The sequence below is a fragment of the Sciurus carolinensis genome, chromosome 1, assembly GCF_902686445.1.
Source record: "Sciurus carolinensis chromosome 1, mSciCar1.2, whole genome shotgun sequence".
Taxonomy (NCBI): domain Eukaryota; kingdom Metazoa; phylum Chordata; class Mammalia; order Rodentia; family Sciuridae; genus Sciurus; species Sciurus carolinensis.
The window spans coordinates 186,730,820-186,747,311 of NC_062213.1; positions in this window are offsets into that span (position 1 = coordinate 186,730,820).

Consider the following 16,492-nt stretch of genomic DNA (forward strand, 5'->3'; position numbering starts at 1 on the left):
GTGCAGATGGATACCACGTAAGAAGCAGTCAAACTCTGCAGTGACCTTCACAACAGTGTCCTCGGGGAAGCCCTGGGCCAGGGCAGCATTGATCCCTCTCACCAACTAGAATGGGGGTGTAGCTCAGCAGGAAGAAATTATGACTCGTCCCACACACATGGGTGCACCTCATTCCCAGGGCAGCCGGCAGGAGAGGGTTAGCATTATCCCGCTTGCCAAAGAGGAAACACGTGGGGCATTGGAGGTCACCTGGGTGAGGTCACAGGGGGGACGTTGAGACTGAACCGTCTGGCTACCAGGCTCCCTGAATATACAGCGATTTAATTCACACACAGTAAGAGGACAGGATGTCTCCCACACCCAGGGAACATGGACTCCTGATTGTCACTTATTTAGTGATATCGATATCAATTCTGCAGAAGCAAACATACACATGTGTTCACAGGGACACACAGAGCGGCATGGGCACAGACATCTGCAGCATCTGCTGGTGTCCCCCAGGCCATGTCCCCGCTAAGCCACCTGTGCTCATCTGCCCTGTGCTAGACAGTTTCCAGCTCCAGCCCAACCTCCCTCTGCTGCTGTCCCTGAGGGCTTTCTCCAGTGCCACTAGGAACTAGTAGGGGTGACGGGCCACAAAGACTCCCAGCCCACGACTCATAACCAAAGAGGGGCAAGAATTGGTAGACACGGGCCACAGCTCCCTGTCCTGCAAGGGGACAATTCCGAGATGTGTGTACATGATCCCAGAGGGCCAGCCCTGGTGCCTACAGTGGGACCCAGCTCACCCGTGCTCCACTTGAAGGATCACCTTCAAAAATACTACCTGCAGCCAAGTTTTCATCCCATAGTTGGTTTGGGGGGAAACCAAACTAAAATAGGCCTGTGCACACCTACCCACCTGTGCACACAGAAGCACACGCATGAACGTGCTCACACACATTCCTGGGTATATACTCTGACCTCCCTGAACACAGGGACCACTCCCAGGCCCTCACCTCCTCAAACTCAGGCTCAGAGGCAGCTGCCCAGAGAAGCCCCCTCCAAGATCAGGGAAGCTACGGCATGGCTGACCCCAAGGCCCATCTCAAACACAGGCCAGCAGTCAGCGATGGCCTGTGTGTAGCTCTGGGGTGTCTGGTATTCAGAGTCCACACGGAAACCAAGAACACAAGCATGTGACCTACGGAGGGATGAGTACTATGTTTAGAAGCATAGGGCCACATATGGATAAGCACACACCAAGACAGACAGACCCGGTCCTACAGAAGGCCCAGAGCCTCCAGACCAAATGCAGAAGCAAATGACCTAAAACATAATTGGGGACACTGGCACAGGTGTGTGCTTGCAAACACCTGCACACTCAGGCTGACCAGTAGATAGATAAATGCACCCTCGGAGGGGCACTCGCCTGGAGACCTGAGTGTTCACATGGACACACTCCATGAACGGCAGGCCTCGACCTCAGCCTGGCTGCAGAGGCTCCCCTCATGCTCCTCATGGCTGGGATTCTCAAACCCCAGGACTCTGAGTAGGGAGGACCCAAGTAAACTTCGCATCATAGCCTGCTCCCTTTGACAAGATGGGGTCTCCCAGAAGGGGGACCACAGCTTGCCAAGGGTCCCAGCAAGGGCCAGATTAGAACCCAGGGCTCCTTCCCCCAATCCAGAGTCTTTAGCATCACTCGCTGGCACCAACCCAGGTCTCCAGTGATCATGAGCCGGGCCCACATGCCTCTGGGCTGCAGGCCCCCAACATGGCCTGCCTCTGGCTGCCCTGGGTCTGCACCATAGGGCAGCCGAGAAGGAGGACACCATGGTTAGGGAGGGTGGGGATAGAGTGCTCAGCCACATGCACCCAGGGGTGCAGACTTCTACCCCCCTGCAGCCCAGGCGGCACGGGATCTGAGGGCTTCAGGGCCACCCAGGTCATCCCACCTGCCCAACCACTTGGGTACACATCCACCCTTTCCTCAGGTACAGCCAGACAGGGGTGCAGAAAACAGGAACGAAGCTGATGAACACCACTATGAGCTAGGCCACGGCCCCTATTTTGTCAATGAAAAAATCTAGTGTCGAACATACGAAGAGGCTTGCCAGGAGGTGACCCCACTGTCTCACTGCAAATGCAGGGTGGCTTCTCTCACACAGCTCTGGGCCCGCTGGTCCTCTCCACTGTTCTTAGGCCAGCACGGCTCGGCCAGGTGCTGCGCTGGGTGACACTCACTCCTGCGGGCCCTCGCCCTGCCTGCCTGCAGGCTGTTGCTCTCACCTGGCCTGGGGTGGTGCTGGGCCACCTTGGGTGGCTCCTCCTCACTGGAGGAAGACAGGAGAGCACCTCTCAGTGGGACCCAGGCTGGCAGAGGTGGGCCCAGGCAGTGCACAAGGGGAACACACCCAGGCCCAGCACCTGCTCCAGCTCCACCTGGAAGAGCCAAGAGCCAGACTGTGACGCACTCCCTGCCCCTCCTTGTAGACAGGAGCCCCTGGCAGGGCCTCTGCAATGTGCCAGGCGCTGTCCTGCTGGCAGCAACATCTTAGAACCCACTCCTGATGAACCCCAGTCCCCTGGAGGAGGAATTCGGTTCTGGAGGCAGCCGGCGATTGAACCCTGTCAGCTGAGGGCTCTGCAGAGAGGAAGGGGGAGGCCCGGCAGAACAGTCCTGCCTTCAGGGAGACTCCCCACGCCCACCCTTGGGCTTCTGCTCCAGTCTCCGTCAACACCCCTAAAGCCCCTTCTGCAAAGAACCCCGAAAAGTGCTAACTCCTGGGATAAGAAAAGACCCACAGAACTCAGTGGGGTGCCCTCCGTGTCTAGAAGAATCAGACTCGGATGAGCCATGGAGGGCAGAGGTCTGACTCCCAGGACTGGTGGTCATGGGGCCCTGCTTCAGGTAGCCGAGGAGTAAGTGGCCCTGTGAGGGAGTGGCTGGCCATCTGAGGATATGCTAGTTCCCACCCCATCCTGTTCCTCACAGAAGCCCCTCCAGGTCGGGCCCCTTAACCTGTGTAACTATAAATAAAGGTGAAGGTGGGATTCTCCATCTTGTTGGAGGCCAGATCTGGTATGGGCCAATCCGTCACACCCCCTTCCTTTTGAAAAGAGTACTGGCTCTTATGTGTTTATTGATTAGATAAGTTTATTGGTAATTAATTGATTTATTGCCGGAACTGCCGTCTTCCAACAGTTAACCCTTCCCTCACCCACGCCGGATGTGGCTTGAAATCCCCCGCAGAATTCACGTTCAGATGGTAGGAAAAGATACACTGGTAAGTCACTGGGGTGGGAAGGGCCCTGCCAAGGGCCAACTGGGGTCTGGGTGACGCAGGACTTTTGCTCTGCCCATTGAGATGTGCAAGTGTGGGAGGAGCTGAACTAGTCCACCCAGGAGAGAAAACACCACGGGGGACCCTGAGAAGAAATGTAGAGCCAGCTGGGTGTGGCGCACACGCCTGTCGCCCCAGAACGCAGGAGGCTGAGGCAGGAGGACTGCAAGTTCCGGGCCCGTCTCAACATTTAAAAAGTAAACTAAAATTTCAAAAAGGACTGGGGATGGAGCTCAGCGGTAAAGTGCCCTGAGTTCAATCCCCAGCACAATACTTCGGTCTTGGCGTTGACCTGCCAGTTCTCGTCAGTCCTTCTAGGCAAAAACTTCACTGAAGAGCTGCATAATACAATCCTTACAATGAAAACCATGTTTTTGTCTTATTTTATTTTTATTTTTGAAAAGCCTGTTTTTAAACAACTGAATGACTGACAACATTTGAATTGTTCGGAGTTATTTTGTGGTTGATCTACCTGGCAACCACAGGTCTCCTGAAGGCAAGCAGGGTCCCCACCTTCGACCTGGCCACGGAACATGCGTGTTTCAAGACCAAGGCCGGGTCCTCTCCTGGGGCATTTACTCGTGCCAGGGCTGGTCTGCTGGATTCCAGTCAAGCTGGCTGACTGAGAGAACAGGCTGTGCCCAGAGTTCTCCATGAGGCACAGAACAGTCGTCCACAGACTATTCCTCAGCCTGTGATAAAGCCACTTGATAAAGCAATAGTTGGCCAGAAGCTACTCCATCGTAAGCACTGAGATGGAATCACTCTAAGCCTTGTTCGTACAAGTAAACAAAAACCATCTGCCTGGCACAACCATCAGGCACACACCAATAAATAAAGTGTGCTAATAAAAATGGCCACCTGTGGACTTATCGAATGAGTCGGAAGCATGGGGGGCACATGGACATAACAAACTCAAAATGGAAAATCAGACCAAAACGAAGCCACTCCCTCACTTGAGGCCCATAAAAGGAGGAGCACCCCAAGACTGGACACGGCAGCACCCTGACCCTCACCTGGTCACTCCTCATGGGCCTTGCCCAGGGAAATCACCACCACAAAGAACTTCAGAATCTCTGTCCTCAGGCTTCCGAGGAGGGCATTGTCTCCTGCCCCTGAGGACTACGCAGGACCCACCCCAAGGCGACATCTCAAGCTGATGCTCTGCAACTGCTCTCAGTGCTGGACTTTGGCCTAGAATAAGTCCCTGCTCTAGGACAGCTCTGTGCCCCGCCCCCAACAGATTCTTAGGCCGGTTCCTGATCTTATCCGACCACCTACATGACTCCTTTCCATTCTGCCTGCTCTCAGGTCAGAACCCCTGTGGCTGCCTTAACCCTTTCTTAGCCTTTCTGGAACCTATGGGTATAATTGAGTAAAGTGTGATGTGAGACTTGCACGCTACGGATACTAGAAATTGAGATTGGAATAACAGAGCTGGTGTTTGCCTGGCTTAGGACTAGATTTATCCTTGTGGCCCACAAGTACTCAGTGGGCTTAGGACTACCAGGTGGCCCACAAGTACTCAGTGAACTGCCACTGATGAAAGTGGTGTGGCCTGTGAATTTACTGTCGTTCAATAAAATCTGACATCGTGGAAAGACACCAACGTTCCTGATGTTGACACTGACAGACGTCCCAGTTCACAGGAAATTCAGGAGGAGGAGGAACAAATTACCCAACATCAAGTGGAAACAATCAAACTGACTCAGAATGTGGGCCATTATACAATTCAACTCTTCCAGCCCCACAGGAGGGAGCCGGAGGGGAGACCATTTAGGAGAATTCAGACACATGATAATTAGCTTCGATGTGTAGTTAGTGATTAGGGCCTGGTTCGAAAACATCAGCTAGAGAGGACATTGAGGGGGAAATTAAGAAAATTTACATATGGACTGTCTCAGATGATATCAGGGAATTACTGTTACTTTTTTAGGTGGGGTAATAATATTGTGGTTATGTAGAAGAGTGACTTCTGTATTTAAAAAATTATTTTAAGAGACTCCTGCTGAAATAACTCGCATGTCTTTTCTCTGCAATTGGGAAGCACCATTGTCCTCTGGCCACAATTGGGTTTATTGTCCTTCTAGGGCAAGTCCCTGGTTATAATTTAAAAATCTGAGCTGGGCGTGGTGGCACATGCTTATAATCTCAGTGGCTGGGGAGGGTGAGGCAAGAGGATCCCAAGTTCAAAGTCAGTCTCAGCAACTCAGTGAGAGAGTACGCAGCCCTAGAGGCTCCTGTGTGAAGTAGCAGCTCGGAAGACTGGCGATTGAATCCAGGGCCCTGTGCTTGACAGGCAAGCACTCTACCAACTGAGCTATACCCAGCCCTCTGGTGCTCTTTTTTATTTTGTTTTAAGCTTGGTTATTTTACTTTTTAAAAATCAAGTGTCAATCCATGTTGATAATTATTAACTGAAGTCCATAGCTTACAGTAGGATTCACATTTTGTTGTACATTCTATAGGACTTTTTTATTTAAAAATTTTTTTCATACATGTATATAGGGTAATAACGTCCATCTTAATCCACCGTCCTTCCCATCCCCAACTGCCCCACCCCTCCCCTCAGTCCCCTCTGTACAATCCAAAGTTCCTTCATTCTTCCCTACCTACCTCCACCCTGGATCAGATTCTGCTTATCAGAGAAAACATTTAGCCTTTGGTTTTGGGGATTGGTTTATTTCACTTAGCATGATGTTCTCCAGTTCCATCCATTTACCTGAAAATGCCATAATTTCATTCCTATTTAAGGCAGAGTAATATTCCATTGTGTATATGTACCACAGTTTCTTTATCCATTCATCTGTTGTAGGGCATCTACATTGGTTCCATAGTTTAGTTTAGCTATTGTGAATTGAGCTGCTATAAACATTGATGTGGCTGTGTCGCTGTAGTATGCTGATTTTAAGTCCTTTGGGAATAGGCCAAGGAGTGGGATAGCTGGGTCAAATGGTAGTTCTATTCCAAGCTTTCTGAGGAATCTCCACACTGCTTTCCAGAGTGGCTGCACCACTCTGCAGTCCCACCAACAATGTATGAGTGAACCTTTTCCCCACATCCTCGACTCTGGTCCTCTTCATGCCAGATGAGAAGGCCCTGGGAAGGGTCCAGACTGAGGACAAACATCCTAAGTTGAAGGCATTGGACAGGATGCTTCCGTGGTGCCAGTTAAGATGAAGAGCCCTTTAGAGAAGGAAACAAAACTTCAAGTAAAGTAAAAACAACGCAAGTCCAAAGAAGAAAAGCTCAGTAGGCGCACAGCACGTAGGGAACTAAAGAATGCGGACTGGGAAGGACCAGGTTGTCGGTGAGATCAGATTCTGATTGGGGGGGGCAGCCAGGCCATGAAACAGACACACTTGGAAGGGAAAGAGGAGGATGCCAAGGACAAGGTGTTCCGGCAGAGACGGGGGCGTCTCCTGCCACTGGAGCCCACTGCCTGCCTCCAGCGCTCGGTTCCCACAGACCAAGCTACATCCTCAGCTAGAAAACCACGATTTGCTTCCACCCCGTCCTGACTCCTGCAGAATAGTTTTCTCTACTGCTTCATGCGCCTCACTCATAGTTTTCTCTACTGCTTCATGCGCCTCACTCCTTTATTGTACAAAAAGGAATCGATGCATGTGCACAAGCAACTGCACTGTTATTAATTTTCTAAATGGCCACTTATTATTATTATTTGGAGTGCTGGAGATTGAACCCAAGGCCTCGCTCATGTTAGGCAAGTGCTCTACCACTGAGCTACTTCCTCAGACATTTTAACTTTGAGACCAGGTCTCCCTAAGTTGCCCAGGCTGTCCTTAAACTTATGACCCTCCGGCCTCTGCCTCCCAAGTAGCTGGGATTACAGCTGTGCACCACTGTACCCAGAGGTGGTATGTTTTGATGGTCATCAGTTGGAAATGGGATGGGAAAAATACTGGTTCTGTGAAAATACCCCCTTTCTCCATTAGTCACCTGTTCATTGACTCTCATCTGTTTATTTCGTAAGTTATTTTGCTCTATTTTAACAAATAACATAAAAATGCTTACATCTTTTGTTTAATTTGAGCATTTTGATTTTTTCATTCATCATTGTAAAGCCTAGGACAATGTTATAACTCTTTTACATAGCAGTTTCATGAAAAGCAATCTGTTTTGTTTGTTTGGTTTTGGTTTTGTTTTATCATATTAGGGATTGAACCCAGGATTGCTTTACCACTGAGCCACATCCCTGGCCCTCTTTATTTTTTATTTTATGACAGAGCCTCACTAAGTTGCCCAGGCTGGCCTCAAATTTGCAATCCTCCTGCCTCAGCCTCTCAACTCACCAGGATTATGGGAATGAGCCACTGCGTCCAGCTCAAGTCTATCTTTAAGTGGGGACATATTGCTTTTCTGGGGTGTAGGTACAGGGGTTGGAACTCAGGGGCACTCAACCACTGAGCCACATTCCCAGCCCTATTTTGCATTTTATTAGAAACAGGGTCTCTCTAAGTTGCTTAGCACCTCACTTTTGCTGAGGCTGGCTTTGAACTCACAATCCTCCTGAGCCACTAGGATTACAGGTGAGCAACACGGCACCTGGTGGGACAAATTACTTTTAAAAATAAACCTAGATAGTTTTCTTTCTAAGTCAAGCATCTTCTTTTTTGAGGAATTATAGTAATTTTTATAAAACACTTAGATACATTTGGTTGTGTCATATCTTGTTCTGATTAGTGGAAACTGACAATAAAACATCTAGGGTGTATCTCCCCCCTGTGCATAATGACAAAACTATACTCCAGTGCCTTTAATGCACAGAAAAATAAAATTATTTCCAGTCTTTGGGGCACTTAAGCCACATTCAGATGTGCCAAGAAAATGTTGTTTTCTTAATTCATCTATAATAGATTCTGCTTGTCTCCAGAGCCCCACCCACCAGGGTGGCAGAGAAAACAGCTGAATTTTAGTCTAGTACAGTGACCTCACTTCAGAAACACCCTGTGAACCCTTAGTTCAGGTGGCACAGTCTTCTTTGGTAAAGGCTTTATACCCTCTTCCTCCCTCAAGCGGGCAGCGGATATGGAGGAACAGAGGTGCCTCTGGGGCGATGGGCGAGATGAGGGGGAGCAGACATTCGTGTCCTTTTGCATTTCCCCAAACCGTCCAGCCTCTTCTTGTTTAAACTTTTTTTTTTTTCTTTTTCCAGCAGGGAATGAGTTGGGTGGGTGATGCACGCCTGGGATGCCAGCCACTAGGGAGGCTGAGGCAGGAGAGTAGCACGTTCAAAATCAGCCTCAGTCACTCAGCAAGACCCAGTCTCAAAATAAAAAAATACAAAGGACTGGGATGTAACTCAGTGGTAAAGCACACCTGGGTTAAATCCCCAGTACCAAAAAAATTTAAAATTAAAAATAAACAAAAAATAGCTCAATGGCAGACAGCCCCACCTAGCACATGTGAGGCCTGGGTTCAATCCCCAGCACTGCGGGGAAAAAAATTCACATTAAGAATATCTGATTATCTGATCTCAGGGCTGGGCTGTGGCTCAGTGGCAGAGCACTTGCCTAGAATGTGTGAGGCACTGGGTTCGATCCTCAGCACCACATAAAAATAAACAAATAAAATAGGGCCATTCTGTCCATCTACAACTACAAAAAAAATTAAGGAAAAAGAATATCCTCTCTCAGTCATTCCATTTCTCAGATAAGGAAACTGAGGGCTTTGACTCAGATTCACTCCCAGCTTGGAAAGGCCCTCTGCCAGTACTCAAGCGTGCGAGGAAGTGTCTACATGTCCTAACAGCCTGGAACGGCCCTTGGTTTCACATTCTGAAGGAGGACTCCCTACCCTCTGCGGACCTGCTTGCAAGTTCCATGTGATAAAAAATCTACTACACCTAGAAAAAAACAGAACAAAACCCAGGCGTCTTGAATTTGAGCCTGAAGACAGTTTCCAGAGGCTGCCGGGTTCTGCCATCCAGTACGACCTGACAGGTTAAGAGGAAGTTCAGGTGCATGAATTCGTAAGCTCCAGGAAGCCCAGAGAGTTGCAAGACGAGGAGGAGGAACCGCCCTGCTTTCCCCAGACTGGCGTTTCTAGGACGCAGGCCTCTCAGTACTGAAACAAGGGAAGGATGTTTGACCACTTGGGACACTTTGATGAGAGGCCCTCAGCTGTGGGACGTGGTGGACACTCGTCTGAGCACCCTGGCGTCTGTCTCCTCCTTCCCTCCTTATTTATCATACTAGAATGTTCCAGGCATTAAAAATCAGGAAACACTGATCTTGCCTCTGGGTAGGGCGGTCATGAGTGAGTTATGTCCTCAACCTGGGGGCCACAGAGAGAAATCGGGGGTCCCTGGGTGCATAGGACAGTAATTCATCTTTATTTTCACCAGTGACTGCTATTGTAAGTATAGGTAGCAAGCCACAGTCATTTTAGCAGTATTTGAGTCCTTGTCACAGTGGAAATCACAGATTGTTTATAGTAAATGACAGTCATTGGAGGCTTCACCAAATTAAGGTAATTATTTCAATTTGCTGATGAACATCCGTGATCAGAGTCTTCTCATCCAATGCTCCTGCAACACCGCTACCCAGTATCAGGCAGTTCCATGCCCAGTAGGTGTTCAGCCACTGCAGGGATGTCCCATGTCCCCATGCTGGACATGCCACACTGTCCTGGATCCCCCTCCCATTGTTTGTACATCAATCAGTAGAAGGAGGTGGGTCAAAGAACACATCATAGTTTAACATTCTTTAAATTTATTATTGTTATTATTTTGTACTGAGAATTGAACCCAGGGGTGCTTTACTACTGAGCTACATCCCCAGCCCCCCCTCTTTTTTTTAGACAGGGCCTCACTAAATTGCTGAAGCTGGCCTTGAACTTCCAATCCTCCTGCTGCAACCTCCCAAATCACTGTGATTACTGGCGTGTGCCACCGTACCCAGTCACAGCCTAATATTCTTATTACAGCAAAGCAAAGCATTGACTATCCTCACCGATGTGTCACTATTAAATGAGAGTAAAACTTTGACTTGCCCATATTCAAACATATTGTCTTATTAGGTAATATGCTAATAAAAACATGCATATCACTTGTGCATAAGTTTATTCATTCATTATTTTGATAACTACATTTTCAGATAATTGGTTTCCTTTGTGATCTTATATACTTTGCCTGGTTTTTGTTTGTTCATTTCGGTACCAATGATTGAACCCAGAGGGGTTTTTAACCACTGAGCCACATCCCCAGCCCTTTTTATCTTTATTTTGAAACAGGGTCTCACTAAGCTGCTAAGGCTGGCTTTGAACTTGCAATCCTCCTGCATCAATCTCCCAAGTTGCTGGGATTATAATGTGTACCATCACCCCCAGGCCTGCCTGGTGCATTTTCGAACACATTCTAAGAAAGCGTCCTGAGGCTTTGCCAACTGTCGGAGGCCTAGGGCACAGAAGGTGTTAAGAACTGCTGGCCCCTGCTATCCCCCAGTCTATTTTATTTTAATTTATTTTGTTATTTTATTTCTGGTGGGTTTTTTGTTTGGGAGGGATTGTAGGGCAGGGGCTGTTTGTTTGGTACTAGGGATTGAACCCAGGGATGCTCTACCACTGAGCCACGTCCCCAGTCCATTTTATTTTTTATTTTGAGACAGGGTCTTGCTAAGTTGCTTAGGGCCTTGCTAAGTTGCTGAGCTTGACCTCAAACTTTCAATCCTCCTACTCAGGACTTCAATCCTGGGGTTACTGGGATCACAGGCTCACTGGTCGTTCTACAGATTTTTACCTCGATTTTAAAAATTTAAATATCTAGAACTCAGTCATTGAATTATTGTGACTATTCAACAATTTAACATGTTCAACACATTTAGAAATGTGTTTATTATTATTAGATACTTATACCTAAATCCATTTGGAGATGGAGAAACCGAGGTAAAGAAAGGTGAGGAGAGAGCTCTGCCAGGCCCTGGGGACCCGGGGGTGGGTGAGCACGCAGGCGACATTCCTCCCCGGAACAATCTTTAGTCCTATGGAGGCTCCCATGAACAATCTCCACATGGTCACGAGGCCAACAAGGAGGGAGGGACCCCTGAAAGGGAGTGTGGACTATGACCAAGGAGGAGACTGAGACTCAGGGGAATCCTGGCCCAGCCAAGGTCACATTGCCTGGAAGCAACTGAGCCCAGAAGTTGAACAAAATATAACTGAATCCAAACCCAAGCTCTCTCAGTCCAGGAGGCAGCACGGCAGACAGTGTAGACTCAGGTGTCTTCCGGACCCATGTCCAATTCCTAGGCTCAGCCCCTTCCTAGCTGCCTGCCTTGGGTGAGACCTCTTGCCTTGGTTTTCTTATGCATAAAACAGGGCCGTGAATACGTCTCCCTCATGGAGCAGATGGGGGAGTTGGGTGAGATGGTGCAGGGAAGAGGCTGGGTTGGCACCTGGCACGTAAGAAGTCCTTGTCCCCGTTAAGTGTGACCTCTGTTTACCTTCGGGCCTGGGCTGCCAGCCCCAGAGTTACCGCTGGGACTGTTAAGTGAGAGCAGAGGCAGGGTATCCCCGACAATCTTCCAAGGGGCAGAAGTCACATCCTGTCCCCAAGCTGACCTTGTATGTAGGAGAGAACTTAAGCTTGCCTCAAAGAGGTCCGGCCTGCGCCCCTGGTTCCTGGCAGGTTCTATGTTTGCCCGAAGGTCTTGGGCTAGCCAGGGCAGTGAGTTGGGTAGACCAACCATGTGATCTAGGGTAGGGACGTGGGAACACACAGAACACCAGATGACTTGGAGACTAAATCAACCCTGTGGGCAATCAGCAACCATGCCTACATGATATGATGAAGGCCCAGAAAAAACTTTGACAGCTGAGGCTTCTGGAAATCTCCTTGGTTGAAAACACCCCATGCTTGTGCTGGCACCTGGACACTGGGAGGGTGACACGTTCTGACCTCGGGAGAGGTCAGGGCAGCCCTGGGTTAGGTACCTGCCCAGACTCAACTCTATGTATGTCTGTCCTTGACTGATTTTAATCCTCGTCCTTACCCTGTAATAAACCTTAACTCAGAGCACGATCAGTTTTAATGAGTTCCATGAATTCTTCTAGTGAATTATCGAGCCCGAGGATGGTTTTGAAGACCCCTGAGCTTGCAGCTGGTGAGCGTCTCGTGGACTGTGTTCCCTCTGAACTGGGGAGGTTGCTGACTCCTCGCACCCTGGAGGCCCAGCCGATGATAGCTGTGGTCCAAGTGGAATGGGGCGTCCCAAGCCCTGCCCCACGCACCTATGTGCTCGCACCCTGCAGCTCCCTGCAAGGTGAACTCTTGTCAACCTGCCACAGACAAGAAACCCGGGGGCTCAGAGAGCCAAGGTCCCTGGAGGAGCCCGGAAGGGAGCCCAGGCCTGCCTGTCTCCAAATCCAGGATCTGACCCCTGCTGGGTGCTGCCCCAGACCCCTCCCACCCTCACAAGCCAGGAGGTCACTACCTGGGACATCTTAGGGAACTGACAGAGAAAGGTGAGGCATCCACGCCTGTGGCCCCTGAAGCCTTTCTGAGCAGGGTGGTGTGGCTCAGGCCCCTGAGTGTCCCAGGACATCATCTCCCATCAGCAGCTGGATCCCAGACTCCTTGGCCCTTAACCCTGCAGCAGGACTTACACAGGCCAATGTCCTCATGGGCCAGGCAGGTAGGTCACTTAAATGATGAAGCACAGGGGGACTGTGGAAGAGCAGCTGGAAATGCAGCAGGAGACGGGGGAGGGTGTGCTCCGCAGCCGGCCTCCGCCATCTTTCCCTCCTTCCTTTTTTTTTTTTTCATCATTGTTCCTTTCTTTTTCCTTTTCGGTATCAATGACAGTAGAGTGTATTTTGACATATTACACATTCACGAAGTATAACTTATTCTAATTAGGATTCCATTCTGTGGTTGTCCATGGTGTGGTGTGTCACTGGCGTGTATTCATACATGAACACAGGAAAGTCAGGTCCCATTCATTCCACCGCTTTCCCATTCCCACCCCCTTTCCTTCCTTCCCTCCCTCCCTCCTTCCCTCCCTCTCCTCCTCCTCCTCCTCCCCCTCCTCCTCCCCCTCCCCCTCCTCCTCCTCCTCCCCCTCCCCCTCCTCCTCCTCCCCCTCCTCCTCCTCCTCCCCCTCCCCCTCCCCCTCCCCCTCCCCCTCCTCCCCCTCCCCCTCCCCCTCCCCCTCCCCCTCCCCCCTCCTCCTCCTCCTCCTCCTCCTCCTCCTCCTCCTCCTCCTCCTCCTCCTTCTTCTTCTTCTCTTTCTCTCCTCTCTCTCTCTCTCTCTCTCTCTTCCTCGGTGCCAGGGATGGAACCCCACATGCTAGGCAAGCACTCCACCCCTGAGCCTCGTCCTCGGTCCTGATTTGGCAATCTTGCTGAGGTTCTTGTTTGAAACACAGCGATCGTCAAATAAGACACATCTTCAAGTCCCTCATCTGTGACCCAAGGACACAGTCCAAGCTTGCCCCTCTGCTGCCTCGCCAGTCACCACAGGGCTCCAGCTCCTTGGTTCCCTGGCTCTGTGACAGCTGAGGTCCACTCCCTGCAGAGACCTGCCACTCCTGCGCGACTGCTCCATATTCAACAAATGCGCATTCAGAGGGTCAGTCAGCTAACCTGCTCCCTGCCTTCTCCATCTGTTCTGAGCATCGGGGAAACCGGAAGCAGCTAGAGTGGGTTCTCTTCAAAAATGGATGCATAGTTACGCCCAGTAATAAAGGCTCAGACACAGAGTGCACCAAGAGAAATCGGGGTCAACAGACTAGCGGGCAGGGTCTCTGTGTTCCTCTTCTGTGGTTTTCAGCCCCTGCGTGCCAACAGGCTTGTGCTGGGGATCAGAGCTCCTTGCTCCAGGCAGAGTTCCGGACCCTGTTATCCTTTCTCTCTCCACCTCCTACGGCCCGTCACTCACAGCCACCTCCAGAGGGGCAAAGGGCTGGTGTTCCTGCAGGTAGAGGGAAGGCCAAGGTGACCTCATCTGTCTGCCTAGCCTTCGGTCTTGGTCCCCTAGGACTGATAGCCAGAGAAAGGAAGAGCCCTGGGTCCTTTGCCCCCTCTCTGCCGGACATGGTACCTGGCCCTTCACATACACGCTGTCACTGACCTGACAGCACCCCGTGGTGTGGGCACAGCTGCAGTCCCATTCTGCAGATGGGGAAACAGAGAGAGAGCAGCTGTGGGGGGGCGAGATGAGAACCTGGGGATTTGGGGTCTGAAGCCATGGACTGCCTGTCACCCAGCAAGCTGCCAGTACAGCCCAGTGGCCGGTGGCAGCAACACAAAACCAACAAAGCACTGAGAACAACAGGTACCATCAGTCGAGACTCAGTTCAATGCCTCATAGGGGAGCCCACGACAGACCCACGCTGCTGCTGGAGGACTCTAGAAAATGCTCTCCACTCTCCCGGCTATTTGGATTTGGCTTTTTAAACCATGAACACACATTACATCTAAAATTATGATTGGAGCTCGAATCAACGGGGTACAAGGAATGGAGCACCGGTCTATTTGCTCCGGTCAACTTTCTTTTACCCAAAGCCCCAGCCCCAGGGGCGGGTGGGAAACTCCACCTCCGCCAGGCGCACAAGCCGCCGACCCGTCAGGATAGTGCAGAGGTCCTGGGATCACTCAGGCTGCAGCAGCCGGCAGAGTGGAGGAACTCAGTGTGGCTGGCGCACCACATGGGTCACACCCACCGCCACCGCTCACCAGGACCACAGACCCCTAAGCCGTCCGCAGGGCACAGGCACTGGGCAGAGCCGAGGCCTTGCAGGCTCCCCCGGCTCAGAGAACCCACAGCCTCTGCCTCTCCGAGGACCCCCGAGAGCTTCACTGGGGCCTGGGAGAAAACACTCCGTCCTTCTCAGTCCTCAAGCTCCTTGGGGCGGGCCCTCGCTCCTGGGGGGCACCAGAGGCCTCATCAGGGCCGACCCCACCGCCGCCGCTCAACAAATTCCCTTCTGTGCAAACCAGTTACCTCTCTGCTTCCCACCTGCAAACCAAGGCAAGAACCTTCTTCAAAAGACTTCCTGGGGCTGGGATTGTGGCTCAGTGGTAGAGCACTTGCCTAGCATGTGCGAGGCACTGGGTTCAGTCCTCAGCACTGCATATAAGCAAATAAATAAAAATAAATAAAGGTCCATCGACAACTAAAAAAATATTTAAAAAAAACAGACTTCCTTCTCACATTTCCTCCTGTTAGTCATCACGTAGGTATATTATATGAAGAAATAGAAAAAGAATATATACATATACAAGCATACATGTGTGTGCAATATGTGCATACTATGCTGTCACTACCAGAAATGTTTTAAAAAATAGTTTTTACTTGTAGATGGACATAGTATCTTTCTTTAGTTTTATTTATTTTTTTATTTAATGTGGGACTGAGGATCGAACCCGGTGCCTCACACGTGCCAGGCAAGTGCTCTACCACTGAGCCACGACCCGGCCCCACTACCTGATGATTTTGAGAATTGGAAACATTTCTCTTGTGTGCTCTTTTTATTATCAGCAAAATTAATGGTCACCTCACCAATCACATCAGTTAGAAATACATTCAGGTGCAAGGGACTTGATACTCATTAATGGGGGCTGAAGCACATCGGGGTCTGTTCTGCTCCTGCACGAGCCTAGGCCAGGCAGAGCAGAGCCAGTGCAGCTCCCAGGTGGATCTTGGATGCAGCCCCTTTGTCTGAATTTCCATCCTCGCCATGTTGGTTTCTCACCCACAGGTTTGTTGCCTCATTGTTTAAAGAGGGCTGCTGCAGCTCCAGGTATCATTTTGTGTTAAGAAAAGTGGGAGCCAGTAGTGCCTTGTAACAGGAAAGCACTTTCCTGGAATGTTCCTTAGCCTTTCTACCTAGAGCTAATTAGCCCAAATGTTGTCTGGTGCCCACCTACAATTTGCAGGGAAGCTACAAAGTGATGAGCTGGCTTCTCCAGTCTTTGTGATGGAGGCAAGAAAGGGAGAAGGGGGTTGGGAATGTCCACTTGTTAAGCAGACTCTCCATGAGTGCACAGTACTTTACAGTTTATAAAACGGCTGCTGGTGCCCTTTGATGGAAACTGCAGCTGAGACCCAGAGAAAGCAGCTAAGCAGCTACGGTCACACAGCAAAACGGCAACGAAGAAAAAGCAAGCTGGGCTTCTCAGGACCCCACTCTGCTCCACTTCCCAG